The sequence below is a fragment of the Eretmochelys imbricata genome, chromosome 28 (assembly GCF_965152235.1).
Source record: "Eretmochelys imbricata isolate rEreImb1 chromosome 28, rEreImb1.hap1, whole genome shotgun sequence".
In the NCBI taxonomy this organism is placed as follows: Eukaryota; Metazoa; Chordata; order Testudines; family Cheloniidae; genus Eretmochelys; species Eretmochelys imbricata.
In genome coordinates, this window is record NC_135599.1 from 2,681,724 (window position 1) to 2,698,339 (window position 16,616).

At 47.7% G+C, this 16,616-nt stretch overlaps 2 non-coding genes across 2 annotated transcripts; both read right to left on the reverse strand.

Annotated features, from left to right (window-relative positions):
• Positions 1–2,917: 2,917 nt before the first annotated feature.
• Positions 2,918–2,990, reverse strand: TRNAV-AAC (transfer RNA valine (anticodon AAC)). Its single transcript has one exon. It is a non-coding gene; the product is annotated as a tRNA-Val (tRNA).
• Positions 2,991–14,594: 11,604 nt separating this feature from the next.
• Positions 14,595–14,667, reverse strand: TRNAV-AAC (transfer RNA valine (anticodon AAC)). The gene has a single exon. It is a non-coding gene; the product is annotated as a tRNA-Val (tRNA).
• Between the last annotated feature and the right edge of the window lie 1,949 nt (positions 14,668–16,616).

The window sequence follows — 16,616 nt, forward strand, 5'->3', positions numbered from 1 at the left end:
GTTAGGCTAGCTAGCAAGCAAGGAAATAAATGATTTGCACAGCTCTACTTGTATGAAAGGTCCACAATCGGAACATGCCTAGGCTCTGTTCTGAGGCCGTTTGAGTTTCACGTAGTATCCAAAACCCATCTGAGCATGATGAAGTACCAGTTGAGGGAACAACAAGTGAAGATATGTGTTGAAAAGCTTCATTTCCTGGCTGGAAATCACACTCAGGTCTTGGTGCTGCAAGCACTGAAATTTAACCACTAGATTAGACCACCAGGGAGGGTGGTTTTTTATCACCTGTACTAGGCTTTCGCCGACTGCTCTGACAAATTTTGGAACCTGGTCCGTTCTCAATTTCCCTGAGGGGACAAGAACAGAGGGTGAAGGATCCACTGTGCTCAGGGTCACAAACTGAGCCTAACCAAAGGCATTGACACAAACTCAAATGATGCTTCAGCTTCCTCCAACAGGATCACAAGAGCAACACAAACAAACCCCAAGAAGTACACTCCTTGTCTGTTTCATTTAGGCCCATCGCAACCTGTCATAAATATAAAGGGAAGGGTAAATCCCTTTAAAATAGCTCCTGGCCAGAGGAAAAATCCTCTCACCTGTAAAGGGTTAAGAAGCTAAAGGTAACCTCGCTGGCACCTGACCAAAATGACGAATGAGGAGACAAGATACTTTCAAAAGCTGGGAGGAGGGAGAGAAACAAAAGGTTTCTGTCTGACTACATGCTTCTTTTGTTGGGGATAGACCAGGAATGGAGTCTTAGAACTTTTAGTAAGTAATCTAGCTAGGTATGTGTTAGATTATGATTTCTTTAAATGGCTGAGAAAAGAATTGTGCTGAATAGAATTACTATTTCTGTCTGTGTATCTTTTTTGTAACTTAAGGTTTTGCCTAGAGGGATTCTCTATGTTTTGAATCTAATTACCCTGTAAGGTATCTACCATCCCAATTTTACAGAGAGGATTTCTTTACTTCTATTTACTCCTATTTCTATTAAAAGTCTTCTTGTAAGAAAACTGAATGCTTTTTCATTGTTCTCATATCCAAGGGTTTGGGTCTGCCGTCACCTATGCACATTGGTGACTTTTTTTATCCAACATTTCCCAGGAAAGGGGGGGTGCAAGTGTTGGGAGGATTGTTCATTGTTCTTAAGATCCAAGGGTCTGGGCCTGTAGTCATCTAGCAAATTGGTGAGGCTTTTTACCAAACCTTGTCGAGGAAGTGGGGTGCAAGGTTTTGGGAAGAATTTGGGGGGAAAGACGTTTCCAAACAGCTCTTCCCCAGTAACCAGTATTTGTTTGGTGGTAGTAGCGGCCAATCCAAGGACAAAGGGTGGAATATTTTGTACCTTGGGAAAGTTTTGACCTAAACTGGTAAAGATAAGCTTAGGAGGTTTTCATTCAGGTCCCCACATCTGTACCCCAGCGTTCAGAGTGGGGGAGGAACCTTGACACAACCCTCTCTGCTTCTTCTTCCTCCTACCTCGAGGCTCTTCCAGGAAAACACATGGAGCCAATCCTAACTCTATCCTAGAAGCCCAGGGAGGGGTTTTGATAGCACCTCACACGAGCTGATAGGAGTTAGATTCCGTATAACGGGGCCCTTAGCTTTGCCTGCTCCCTAGCCTTGCTCTCTCAAGGCTCTTAGGCAGGAAATGTCTCCTCGTGTCTCTGAGCTTTAGTGGAACAGAAAGAGAGGACAAATTGACATTGCGATCATCCTCCAAGAGTGAGAAAGAATTTTCTCCTCTTCTATTCTAGCCTAGCTAAGAGAGGGAAACATAACCCTTCAGGGGCTCACTGTCCCCTTCAGCGATCTGTAGCTTCTCTACTTCTTCCTACATTGGTGCCAGCTCTACATTGGACATATAAGTACTTCCGTGTCAGATCCTTCCCAGCCCTCTTTATTGTCACAGAGATTGTTTCAGGCTGCGGATGGAGTCAGCTCTCTGCCTATCGACTGGGTCACACTGTATCCATTCCTTGTATATTTCTGAAACTCCTCGTTACTGCATTTGTGATGATTTATAAAAACCGGCCAGAGAGTAAAATGAGATGGCATTAAAACTTAAAAAAAATAAAAAAAAGTCCTGTCCTCAATGTATAATATTGGAAATTGTTTTGTTTTCTGTTTCTTTTATATCAATTTACTGTGCTAAAATAATCAAGGGAACAGGGAGGAAATTTGTAGCTCAGAGCTTGTGTTAACATGGTTTGAAGATGAGCAGGTTGTGGAGTGTTAAAAATGTTATGGGAAAAACGTTATTTAGAAAGGGAAAAGTGATGTTGTACAGCCAGCAGCTGTGAAGTTATCCTTATATCGATCCATGTTAATGGCCTGGAGCCAATCCCCCACAGAAACAACGGCTGAGAATTCCGGAGAACTCGGATCCAACAGGGCAGTGTTTGGTCTAGGAACAGAAAATACATGGGCAGGTAACAGATATTAGCTGGATTACAGAACAAACTTTAAGCTCCACAATGATTACGCTGTGACTAAGCTAGCGATTTCCAATTATTATGTTCTGAGTCCTCACATCACAACCCTGCCTAGCCAGGAAAGGAGGGGAAATGTGGTCATCAGGAAATAGATTTTTCTGACATGGAAAGGGTACATGAGGCTGTTTGTGGTTAGCTCAAAATAAACAAAAGCGAGGGGGAACACTGCTGGCTGGGAGGTCACTAGGCAGGACAAAGGGTTGGGATTCTTCTATGCTCAGATTTGATATGTAGCTGGAAATCTCCCAAATGATGGTCTATTCTGCCCCTCAACATGCAGGCTAACGCTCTCCTTTGGAACTTCAAGTTTCATGCAAGGAAAAAAACAACGAGGAAGAAAGCATAGAAGCTATGGATGTATTTGAGAAAGGAGTTGGATGGAAAGAAGACAACACGAGCCACAAGAGAGAAAGCAGCACTGTTTCTGCCTGGTTTTGAACCAGGGACCTCTTGCGCGTTAGGCAAATGTGATACCCACTACACTACAGAAACCGGCTGCTGTCACTTTTGGGGCCCTTTTTGAAGGCTCTCTCAGTAGCCACTACATCAGCTGGTGTCCCTTTGAAGAACAGTGAAGAAAACGGCACCAAGAACTTCTATTTTAACTCAGACAATCATCACAAATGCTGCAAGTGCACCTCCAATTTGTGCATCTCACAATGACACAAAACACAGACAAATCTCACAACCAACAAAGCTCATATCCACTCTACTTTTTCATGGACATTTCCCTGACAGCTTCCAGTGACAGCCATACAAAACACTGAAATGCAGTATAATAAAGATGAGTGAGGGAAACCTGCAGGTCCTTGGATCACTACAGTTTCTCATGGAAGTATCTTTGGGAAAGGGTTTGGCTTACTGAGGAGGACAAGGAAGTGAAAGATGGAGATGCAGACGCTGTGCTAACACTATGATCCCCTCACCAATGCTCCGGGAAATCAGCACTTTGGCTGTTTCCTGCCTGCACAGAGTTGACAAACGGGGCAGCCAAAGCTGAGAAAGCTGATACAATGAATCAGGGAGGTAAAGCAGATCTAGTTCTATAAAAGGGCGTAGAGCCTGGGCTTTAAGGTACAGAGTTTTCCAGCAGCATGAAGGTGAATGGGGAGTTGGGGTGAGGGGAATATTGTATTTTTTGTTTGACTTGCAAGTGAAGAATGGAAAGTAAATTTTTGTTAGAAAAAGTCCTTCTCCAACTGGGAATTGAGAGTAAGAGCACAAAATTCTAACCACTGGGGAATGCATGCACACAGCTTTTTGTCAGCCGTACTAGGCTTTCTCCAGCTACTGTGTCTCCATGTGACAAAGCTGATTGAAATGAGCCAATGGAGTGTGATTTGAACATCTCTATACAGAGACCAGAACACTGACTTGAGATATAGAGTCTTGTGCTTAGACCGCTCAACCGTGCTGACGGTTCAGAAAAACCTCTTCGATCAACCCTAGCGAGACCTGGGTTTCATTTATGGTCAGTAAAGAGCAGAGTATTATTGTCTAGATGTAGGAGTTAAAGAATTTAAACTAGGAGGAAGGGCCAGTTTTCCCATCACTTCACACCTTTTACATCCAAACCTCATGACTTTCTGAATGAACCATGCTCATTCAACCAGAAGATGTTGGGGTGGATGTAGGAGTCACTGGGGAAAATTCTCTGGACTCTGTTACAAATGAGGTCAGACCGGATGTACATAATGATCTAGTCTGGCTGTAAAATCTAGGAATCAACACCAAATATGATGTGAAATTAATCCTCAGAAACGGCTCTTCCCCATCCATTCTGATCCCAGCAAAGTGTTATCCAAGGAAGGGGGCTGTTTAGGACAAAGAGAAGAAAAAGGTCTTCCTCTCCTCGGAGGAATTAGGCTCCAGTTTCATCATGTGCTGAGCTGGCTTCTCTTTTCCCACCTATCCAGAGGGTTGCACAATGTATTTCAATGTATTCAAGCTATAGCTTCCTGTAGAGAAGGGGGTCTGAATCCCATTTCTGTCCATAGCACAGACATTTTCTTGAATGTGTTCAAAGAGGCAGCATTTCAGCTCTGAACTGAGTCAGGCTCCAAGCGTGATGAAAAGTGTGGGAGGAAGAAAAATCTAACCTGTGAAGGAAGGAGACAGCTCCTTCTAAAGGAACTCTTTGTGTTTGTTCCTGCTATGTACAGAAGTGGCTGGATACAGCAGATTCTAACCCTTGGTCTCTTCAAGGATAAGGAAAGATCCAGAATGTCCTTTACCTGAAGAATGGAGATGATTTCTGTGAGGGATGGAGGCCTCATCTAATGGGTTTAATCTGTCACCAGAAGCTGGGAATGGGCAACAGGGGATGGATCACTTGATGAGTCCCTCTTCTGTTCATTCCCTCAGAAGTACCTAGTATTGGCCACTGTCAGAAGACAGGATACTGGTTAGCTGGACCATTGGTCTGACATAGCATGGCTGTTCTGATGTTCATTTTCTAGTGATTGCTCATTAAGTGAATGCAGCTCCCTTTCCCTCCTCAGGAAATACCTTTACTGTGCAAAATACCAGTGCTTTGCACAGAAAGGAGGGAAAGGTTTCACAGTAACAGCCGTGAAAGTAACAAGAACGCCTGGGGGGGGGAAGGGGGTAGGAAAAAACAAGGGGAAATAGGTTACCTTGTATAATGACTTAGCCACTCCCAGTCTCTATTCAAGCCTAAGTTAATTGTATCGAATTTGCAAATGAATTCCAATTCATCAGTCTCTCGCTGGAGTCTGGATTTGAATTTTTTCTGTTGTAATATCGCAACTTTCATGTCTGTAATCGTGTGACCAGAGAGATTGAAGTGTTCTCCAACTGGTTTATGAATGTTATAATTCTTGACATCTGATTTGTGTCCATTTATTCTTTTACGTAGAGACTCCTTACAATGTGTATGATAATCAATTTTGGCCATTTCCAGCACAAATCCAGGTTTTCTCCCCCCCCGCCGCCCGAAAACCCACTCTCCTGCTGGTAATAGCTTATCTAACTTACAATGTGTATTCAATTCAAAGAGACTGTTGAATTGGAAATTATTTGCAAATTGGATATAATTAACTTAGGCTTGAATAGAGACAGGGAGTGGCTAAATCATTCTGCAAGGTAACCTATTTCCCCCTGATTTTTCCTACCCCCGCCCCCCTCCGGACGTTCTTGTTAAACCCTGGATTTGTACTGGAAATGGCCCACCTTGATTATCATACACATTGTAAGGAGAGTGGTCACTTTAGATAAGCTATTACCAGCAGGAGAGTGGGTTTGTGTGTGTGTGTGGGGGGGAAACCTGGATTTGTGCTGGAAATGGCCCAACTTGATTATCATACACATTGTAAGGAGAGTGATCACTTTAGATAAGCTATTACCAGCAGGAGAGTGGGGTTCGGGGAGGAGAAAACGTGGATTTGTGCTGGAAATGGCCAATGGAGATAAGCTATTACCAGCAGGAGAGTGGGTTTGTGTGTGTGTGGGGGGCTGTTTCATGCTTTGTGTGTATAAAAAGATCTTCTACACTTTCCACACTATGCATCTGATGAAGTGAGCTGTAGCTCACGAAAGCTTATGCTCAAATAAATTGGTTAGTCTCTAAGGTGTCAAAGGAGGAGAAGGAAATGGACACGTGATGGTGCTGTAACCTAAGAAATGAAACACAACAGGCTTGTGTGTACATTGATTCTGAACAGCAAACGAATCTGATTCCCATATCATGAATAGCCAAAAAGCCATTTCTTTCTATGGCCGGGAACACTAAGAGAAAAGAGTTCCAATAATTCCTGCCCATTTACTTATGAATTCTTTTATTTATAAATAAATTTGCCACAAGATTTGTCTGAACATGAGCTGCCTGTTATTAAAAGCTGGTTCCCCAATTCAGTGCCAACTCCTCTGCTAGAAACACCCCCAGGTCCCTGCTCACCCCAGTAGGGCAAAAAGAGAAACCCCCAGTGGGTGCTGCCCTTAACTCCAGGCTGCTGTCCGAGGGTGGGGGTCGGGACTGATTGTTTGCTGCTGGGGAGGGAGGCAGTATAGGCCTCTGGCGCTGAGCTCCTAGCACTTGCCCAGCCCAGGCTGTCCTCTTCGTCAGCGGCTGCTCCCCGCATGCTCTCGAGTCAAACATGCAGGGCCCCCACGGGGACAAAGGCTGGGACAGGGCAGCAGCCTGGCTTGGGCTGGGAAGATGCTGGAAGTTCTCATTCCCTCAGAACTGGCCTGGCTCCCTTCTCAACAGCAAACAAATCAGTTCCACGTCCCCTCCCAGGAAAAATCAGCCTGGAGCCAAGGGCAGCACGGGACAATTCCCTTTACTTCCCACTGAGGTGTGAGGGAACCCAGGGCGTTTCTAGAAGAACTTTTGGAACTGATGTGGGGAAAACAGCCTTTAATAACAGGCAGCTCTGATTTAAGCTAATTGGGTTTGTTTCTGTTTTACAATTCACTATCGCACTAAATAATCCTTCAATCCTAGCGTCACCACCAGGGCCATCCTTACCCATACACAAAGTACGCAGCTGCAAATTTCCTGGCGCCCTGTGCAGCTGGGTGCTGCTCCAGCCCCTGCTCCACGTCCTCTCCATAGCCCCCACCCCACTTAACCCCTTCCCGAAATCTCCACCCGTTATCTGACCCACCCCGCCTCTTCCCAACCCCTGCTCGTCCCAGGCCCTCCCCCACTCCCCTGAGGACTGTCGGGGTTACCAAGGGTCAAGTCTGGCCTGCAGAGACTCCTGGCTGAGGCGTCTCCCTGTGCTGGGCCCACTGCCCAGGGTCCCCCTCGATCCTCTCAGCTGCTCACAGCACCCAGCTCCGGACTGCTCCAGCTCCAGCCCCAGCCCCAGCCCCAGTCCCACCACTCGGTCTCTGCTGCTCTGCTTCCAGCTCCCTGGGCTGCTCCTCTGGCCCCTCTGGCTCTGGTTGCTGCAGCTCTGCTCCCAGGAAAGGTGTCACGGAGTCCCTGGGCGATGCTCTGGAACTGCTCCCCGTGAAGCCAGTCAGGACTCTGGGGCAGTCGCCTTCCTTTGAGCAGCCTGTCTTCAGGACACACAGCTCACACAGCTTCCACCTTGCAGGGGGGAAGGACCAGGCCTTCAGTTGCCAGGAAACAGGGTGGCAGCCATTGTCTGTGTCCACACCCCTGCACACGCCTGCCCTCTAGGGCTCTGCAATGATCATACACCCTTACCCCACCACCTAGAGACTTAAGAATTGCATAGGGGAAACTGAGGCACCCCCACAATATTCAGAGGAAACATTAAGAATAGTCCCACTTCGTCACATCTGTCCCTCCTTCAAGATTGAACTGAGCGGGGTCACTTTAGCCGGTGACCTGGGGAAGTTCAAAGCCACCAAGACCTTCTCAAAGCTCTCCACACTGCATCTTTCAACAGGAAAGTCAGTGGATCCATTCACAACAGAAAATTTCTGGCTGTTAGGAACTGAAGCTTTCTTGATTAAATCACTTTCACACTCTTCAGCTGCAGTAAACTGCTTGCAAAAATTCCCTGAGGATTCCTTTCCCTACGGCTTTTCTATGTAACAATTCACCCTTCACAGAAATTCTGCTCTTACCCTCTTCACCTAGGGCTTGCTCTAGAGGAACACTTTCCTGAGCAACAACAGACTCTTTCTGGGTCTCCCTTACATCCAGAATTACCTCTGGCCCATCCGGCGGATTCCTACACCATCCCCTTTCAGGCAAACTTACAGACTTCTTAGATAAAAGGTGAGAAGCATTCTCCTTCCCTGTGCCACACACAAGTTCAGAAATCTTTTCCTTCTTGCTACAGGTTTCCACACCCTCAGAAGGTAACACAATCAAATCACCTTTCTGCTCTCCTTGTGCCCTGGCTAGGATCTCACCCTGATTAGACAGAGTTGCTGCACCCTTTCCAACAACACACTAGCAACAGGCAAAATACAAGCACCAGAATTGTCTCATCTCTGGGATTTTACATAGACACTCACTGGATGCGACCTAGTTACAGGGCCATTCTCCCGAGCAGACACAAACTTAGGACCCTTCCCTTCCTGGGCATTAGCTGAATCCAGAACCAGCTCTGAGACAACTGCACTACCCTCAACCATCACAGGCTGAAAGGTCCCTTTAAGAGCCGGAGACACATTCTCCTTTCCCAGACACCCAGCTTGGGATCTCTTTCCCCTTGTCCAAGCACACAGGGCTGGTCACAGACAACTGCTTGGAGATCAGGGTAGCTCCCTCCATAGGCAAGTCAATACCCCTGGCAGACACAGGCACGTTTCCTTCCCTGTCACAATCCTCCACCCAGCTAACAGGTAAGGTCCAGGGACACTCATCTTCCACTCTCCTCGCCTTCCCACCCTGCTGACTAGACACAGCCATCAGCTCACAAGGCTGCCTAGGATCATCCAGACTTTCCTTACCAAGCACCATGCCACTCCCAACAGATCACCTGCCTGCCTGTGTCTCCCCCGCCTCAGCTGGGGTCTCAGCTCCCACTGTGCTCAGCGCTGCCCTTGCTGTCCCAGTAGGGGTAGGCAGTGAGCTCGCTGCTTTCCTTGCTTCTTCAGAGCCAGCGTGAGCCCCCTAAGCCTCCTCTCCAGTTTGCAATGGAGCAATAGGGCAAGGAGCGTCTCTCTGTCCCACCCAGCCCCAGGGGTCTGGTTACAGGCAGGCAGGTATCCTGAGCCTAGAAGCTCCTCCCTGCTGCCAGCCAGGTCATCTGCATTTTCACTGACCATTTCCCTCTCCACTGATTGGTTCCCTGGATTCAAATTCAAACCCTCGGCAGTTACTGGAGCAGGGCCTGGATCCTATAACAAAGAGACACAGTCACCCCTCAACAGGGTCTCACAGCCGATATCCCGGAGAACCCCAACGGCCAGCCAGCCCCACCCCTCCTGGGTCTGCACAGGGATCTGGGCCATAGGCAGGGCGAGGGGCTTCGTCCCTGGGACCCTCACCCAGCTCAAACAGCCCCTCAGCATCTGAGGCTCACCGCCCGGGGCCTGACAACAGTTCTCTCTGTCCCAGGATCTCGCCACCCCACAAATGTCTCCCCATTGACCATCACCTTCCGCTCCCACTGGAGGTTCGAGGGGCTTGGCCCCAGGGATCTCCACATAGACATACAGGTTGGGGTCAGGAGTGGGAGCTTGTCCACCTCCCCACCCATCTGGCTGACAGAGTCTATGGCCTTGGAACCCAGCAAGGGAGCTAGATACTGGGGCTTTTCCGCAGGGTCCCCCTGGTTCAAATCTCCAGCCTGCTCAAAGGCAGCGAGGTGGGCGTCCACATCCCCCGCCCTCCTTAACCAGGGGCAGAAATTTAGTCTCGAGGTTCCCTGCGGAACTGGCCCCCCGGGCTCTATCCCCAATCACCCCTGGGAGGTCCCCTAGGCCTCTCCGCTCCCCCACTGCCAGTTCATGCTGCTGCTGCTTCTGCAGCTTTTTCTCGGGCTCTCACTGTCTCTCACAGTCCTCTGGGTCTCTCGGACTCAGCTCCAATCCCGTCCATCCCCGTTCCCCCGATGGGGAACCTGATCGTGAAGACCCCCCGTCTGGTCGGGGACAGGAGTCTCGGCGATGCCTGGCTACTACTCCAGCTGCTCCCAGATCCTGCTATAGCCCAATTTGGAGTCAGGAATCTGCTCCTTCGAGGGATCATCCTCCTCCAGCTGCACGATTAACTGTGCTTTGGTGAACTTTCCAATGCTCAACCCTCTCTTTCTGCACCGGGTTACAATGTCCTTCTTAAGGAGATGGTGATAGGCCGTCACTCCGCTCTTCCCAAGTTGTTGTGGACTCACAGGCCTGTGTGCTCTCAGCTCCCCATGGTTTCCAGAGAGAACCCCTAGTGTGCCAGCCCTTCTCGAGGTCACCACCTCTTTGTCAGGGTCGAGCTGCAGCCTCCTCCGGTCCCAGCGCTCGATGCAATCCCCAGGGGAACCCTGTTACTGGAAAAGTCCTTCTCTCTCCCAGGGCCAAGCCGTAGGCTCCTCCACACCTGAGACTGCTCACCACAGTCCCCAGGGGGACCCCATTACTGCACAGTCCTTCTCGCTGGTCACACACTCCCAGGGGTTAACCGTCCCCTGAAACCGCTCCTCTCTGAGCCTTCAGCATGCCTGGTCCTCATCAATCCGCCTTCGTTTTACTGCTCCCCAGCCACTTACTGCAGGAAGTGCCATCCATGGGGGGCAGTATATCCCACCCCTGCCAACAGTTGTCACAGAGTCCCTGGGCGATGCTCTGGAACTGCTCCCCATGAAGCCAGGCAGGACTCTGGGGAAGTCTCCTTTCTGTGAGCAGCCTGCCTTCAGGACACACAGCTCACACAGCTTCCACCTTCCTGGATCTGACCTCGGAGCATTCAGCATCCTCTGCCCCTCCGTGCGCTTCCCACAGCGAGTCCACTCAGGTGGGGTTCCTGGGGAAGCCAGAGGGTCCTGCACCCCAACTTCGCAGTCAGACGGGACTCTCAGACAGCCAGCAAAACAGAGGTCCATTAATCGACAGGAACACGGTCTAAAACAGAGCTTGTAGGTGCAGAGAATGGGACCCCTCAACTGGGTCCATTTTGGGGGGCAGTGAGCCAAACAACCATGTCTGCCCTTCACTCCATGTCCCAGCCAGCCCCAATCTGAAACTCTCTCCAGCCCCTCCTCCTCTGGGCTTTGTTCCTTTCCCTGGCCAGGAGGTCACCTGATTCCTTTGTTCTCCAATCCTCTAGCTCTCACCTTGCAGGGGGGAAGAGCCCAGGCCATCAGTTGCCAGGAAACAGGGTGTCGGCCGTTATCTGTGTCCAGACCCCTGCACACACCTGCCCTCTACGGCTCTGCAATGATCATACACCCTTACCCCACCACCTAGATACTTAAGAACTGCCTAGGGGAAACTGAGGCACCCCCACATTATTCAGAGGAAACATTAAGAACAGTCCCACTTCATCACACGTGTTACTGCAAAACTTCTTCTCTCTCCCAGGGCGAAGCCGCAGGCTCCTCCACCCCTGAGACTGCTCACCGCAGTTCTCAGGGGGACCCCATTACTGCACAGTCCTTCTCACTGGTCACACACTCCCAGCGGTTAACTACCCCCTGAAACCGCTCCTCTCTGAGCCTTCTGCATGCCTGGTCCTCGTCAATCCCCCTTCGTTTTACTGCTCCCCAGTCACTTACTGCAGGAAGTGCCATCCATGGGGTGCAGTACATCCCACAGCTGCCACCAGATGTCACAGAGTCCCTGGGCGATGCTCTGGAACTGCTCCCCATGAAGCCAGTCAGGAGTCTGTTCTGAGGCCGTTTGAGTTTCACGTAGTATCCAAAACCCATCTGAGCATGATGAAGTACCAGTTGAGGGAACAACAAGTGAAGATATGTGTTGAAAAGCTTCATTTCCTGGCTGGAAATCACACTCAGGTCTTGGTGCTGCAAGCACTGAAATTTAACCACTAGATTAGACCACCAGGGAGGGTGGTTTTTTATCACCTGTACTAGGCTTTCGCCGACTGCTCTGACAAATTTTGGAACCTGGTCCGTTCTCAATTTCCCTGAGGGGACAAGAACAGAGGGTGAAGGATCCACTGTGCTCAGGGTCACAAACTGAGCCTAACCAAAGGCATTGACACAAACTCAAATGATGCTTCAGCTTCCTCCAACAGGATCACAAGAGCAACACAAACAAACCCCAAGAAGTACACTCCTTGTCTGTTTCATTTAGGCCCATCGCAACCTGTCATAAATATAAAGGGAAGGGTAAATCCCTTTAAAATAGCTCCTGGCCAGAGGAAAAATCCTCTCACCTGTAAAGGGTTAAGAAGCTAAAGGTAACCTCGCTGGCACCTGACCAAAATGAGGAATGAGGAGACAAGATACTTTCAAAAGCTGGGAGGAGGGAGAGAAACAAAAGGTTTCTGTCTGACTACATGCTTCTTTTGTTGGGGATAGACCAGGAATGGAGTCTTAGAACTTTTAGTAAGTAATCTAGCTAGGTATGTGTTAGATTATGATTTCTTTAAATGGCTGAGAAAAGAATTGTGCTGAATAGAATTACTATTTCTGTCTGTGTATCTTTTTTGTAACTTAAGGTTTTGCCTAGAGGGATTCTCTATGTTTTGAATCTAATTACCCTGTAAGGTATCTACCATCCCAATTTTACAGAGAGGATTTCTTTACTTCTATTTACTCCTATTTCTATTAAAAGTCTTCTTGTAAGAAAACTGAATGCTTTTTCATTGTTCTCATATCCAAGGGTTTGGGTCTGCCGTCACCTATGCACATTGGTGACTTTTTTTATCCAACATTTCCCAGGAAAGGGGGGGTGCAAGTGTTGGGAGGATTGTTCATTGTTCTTAAGATCCAAGGGTCTGGGCCTGTAGTCATCTAGCAAATTGGTGAGGCTTTTTACCAAACCTTGTCGAGGAAGTGGGGTGCAAGGTTTTGGGAAGAATTTGGGGGGAAAGACGTTTCCAAACAGCTCTTCCCCAGTAACCAGTATTTGTTTGGTGGTAGTAGCGGCCAATCCAAGGACAAAGGGTGGAATATTTTGTACCTTGGGAAAGTTTTGACCTAAACTGGTAAAGATAAGCTTAGGAGGTTTTCATTCAGGTCCCCACATCTGTACCCCAGCGTTCAGAGTGGGGGAGGAACCTTGACACAACCCTCTCTGCTTCTTCTTCCTCCTACCTCGAGGCTCTTCCAGGAAAACACATGGAGCCAATCCTAACTCTATCCTAGAAGCCCAGGGAGGGGTTTTGATAGCACCTCACACGAGCTGATAGGAGTTAGATTCCGTATAACGGGGCCCTTAGCTTTGCCTGCTCCCTAGCCTTGCTCTCTCAAGGCTCTTAGGCAGGAAATGTCTCCTCGTGTCTCTGAGCTTTAGTGGAACAGAAAGAGAGGACAAATTGACATTGCGATCATCCTCCAAGAGTGAGAAAGAATTTTCTCCTCTTCTATTCTAGCCTAGCTAAGAGAGGGAAACATAACCCTTCAGGGGCTCACTGTCCCCTTCAGCGATCTGTAGCTTCTCTACTTCTTCCTACATTGGTGCCAGCTCTACATTGGACATATAAGTACTTCCGTGTCAGATCCTTCCCAGCCCTCTTTATTGTCACAGAGATTGTTTCAGGCTGCGGATGGAGTCAGCTCTCTGCCTATCGACTGGGTCACACTGTATCCATTCCTTGTATATTTCTGAAACTCCTCGTTACTGCATTTGTGATGATTTATAAAAACCGGCCAGAGAGTAAAATGAGATGGCATTAAAACTTAAAAAAAATAAAAAAAAGTCCTGTCCTCAATGTATAATATTGGAAATTGTTTTGTTTTCTGTTTCTTTTATATCAATTTACTGTGCTAAAATAATCAAGGGAACAGGGAGGAAATTTGTAGCTCAGAGCTTGTGTTAACATGGTTTGAAGATGAGCAGGTTGTGGAGTGTTAAAAATGTTATGGGAAAAACGTTATTTAGAAAGGGAAAAGTGATGTTGTACAGCCAGCAGCTGTGAAGTTATCCTTATATCGATCCATGTTAATGGCCTGGAGCCAATCCCCCACAGAAACAACGGCTGAGAATTCCGGAGAACTCGGATCCAACAGGGCAGTGTTTGGTCTAGGAACAGAAAATACATGGGCAGGTAACAGATATTAGCTGGATTACAGAACAAACTTTAAGCTCCACAATGATTACGCTGTGACTAAGCTAGCGATTTCCAATTATTATGTTCTGAGTCCTCACATCACAACCCTGCCTAGCCAGGAAAGGAGGGGAAATGTGGTCATCAGGAAATAGATTTTTCTGACATGGAAAGGGTACATGAGGCTGTTTGTGGTTAGCTCAAAATAAACAAAAGCGAGGGGGAACACTGCTGGCTGGGAGGTCACTAGGCAGGACAAAGGGTTGGGATTCTTCTATGCTCAGATTTGATATGTAGCTGGAAATCTCCCAAATGATGGTCTATTCTGCCCCTCAACATGCAGGCTAACGCTCTCCTTTGGAACTTCAAGTTTCATGCAAGGAAAAAAACAACGAGGAAGAAAGCATAGAAGCTATGGATGTATTTGAGAAAGGAGTTGGATGGAAAGAAGACAACACGAGCCACAAGAGAGAAAGCAGCACTGTTTCTGCCTGGTTTTGAACCAGGGACCTCTTGCGCGTTAGGCAAATGTGATACCCACTACACTACAGAAACCGGCTGCTGTCACTTTTGGGGCCCTTTTTGAAGGCTCTCTCAGTAGCCACTACATCAGCTGGTGTCCCTTTGAAGAACAGTGAAGAAAACGGCACCAAGAACTTCTATTTTAACTCAGACAATCATCACAAATGCTGCAAGTGCACCTCCAATTTGTGCATCTCACAATGACACAAAACACAGACAAATCTCACAACCAACAAAGCTCATATCCACTCTACTTTTTCATGGACATTTCCCTGACAGCTTCCAGTGACAGCCATACAAAACACTGAAATGCAGTATAATAAAGATGAGTGAGGGAAACCTGCAGGTCCTTGGATCACTACAGTTTCTCATGGAAGTATCTTTGGGAAAGGGTTTGGCTTACTGAGGAGGACAAGGAAGTGAAAGATGGAGATGCAGACGCTGTGCTAACACTATGATCCCCTCACCAATGCTCCGGGAAATCAGCACTTTGGCTGTTTCCTGCCTGCACAGAGTTGACAAACGGGGCAGCCAAAGCTGAGAAAGCTGATACAATGAATCAGGGAGGTAAAGCAGATCTAGTTCTATAAAAGGGCGTAGAGCCTGGGCTTTAAGGTACAGAGTTTTCCAGCAGCATGAAGGTGAATGGGGAGTTGGGGTGAGGGGAATATTGTATTTTTTGTTTGACTTGCAAGTGAAGAATGGAAAGTAAATTTTTGTTAGAAAAAGTCCTTCTCCAACTGGGAATTGAGAGTAAGAGCACAAAATTCTAACCACTGGGGAATGCATGCACACAGCTTTTTGTCAGCCGTACTAGGCTTTCTCCAGCTACTGTGTCTCCATGTGACAAAGCTGATTGAAATGAGCCAATGGAGTGTGATTTGAACATCTCTATACAGAGACCAGAACACTGACTTGAGATATAGAGTCTTGTGCTTAGACCGCTCAACCGTGCTGACGGTTCAGAAAAACCTCTTCGATCAACCCTAGCGAGACCTGGGTTTCATTTATGGTCAGTAAAGAGCAGAGTATTATTGTCTAGATGTAGGAGTTAAAGAATTTAAACTAGGAGGAAGGGCCAGTTTTCCCATCACTTCACACCTTTTACATCCAAACCTCATGACTTTCTGAATGAACCATGCTCATTCAACCAGAAGATGTTGGGGTGGATGTAGGAGTCACTGGGGAAAATTCTCTGGACTCTGTTACAAATGAGGTCAGACCGGATGTACATAATGATCTAGTCTGGCTGTAAAATCTAGGAATCAACACCAAATATGATGTGAAATTAATCCTCAGAAACGGCTCTTCCCCATCCATTCTGATCCCAGCAAAGTGTTATCCAAGGAAGGGGGCTGTTTAGGACAAAGAGAAGAAAAAGGTCTTCCTCTCCTCGGAGGAATTAGGCTCCAGTTTCATCATGTGCTGAGCTGGCTTCTCTTTTCCCACCTATCCAGAGGGTTGCACAATGTATTTCAATGTATTCAAGCTATAGCTTCCTGTAGAGAAGGGGGTCTGAATCCCATTTCTGTCCATAGCACAGACATTTTCTTGAATGTGTTCAAAGAGGCAGCATTTCAGCTCTGAACTGAGTCAGGCTCCAAGCGTGATGAAAAGTGTGGGAGGAAGAAAAATCTAACCTGTGAAGGAAGGAGACAGCTCCTTCTAAAGGAACTCTTTGTGTTTGTTCCTGCTATGTACAGAAGTGGCTGGATACAGCAGATTCTAACCCTTGGTCTCTTCAAGGATAAGGAAAGATCCAGAATGTCCTTTACCTGAAGAATGGAGATGATTTCTGTGAGGGATGGAGGCCTCATCTAATGGGTTTAATCTGTCACCAGAAGCTGGGAATGGGCAACAGGGGATGGATCACTTGATGAGTCCCTCTTCTGTTCATTCCCTCAGAAGTACCTAGTATTGGCCACTGTCAGAAGACAGGATACTGGTTAGCTGGACCATTGGTCTGACATAGCATGGCTGTT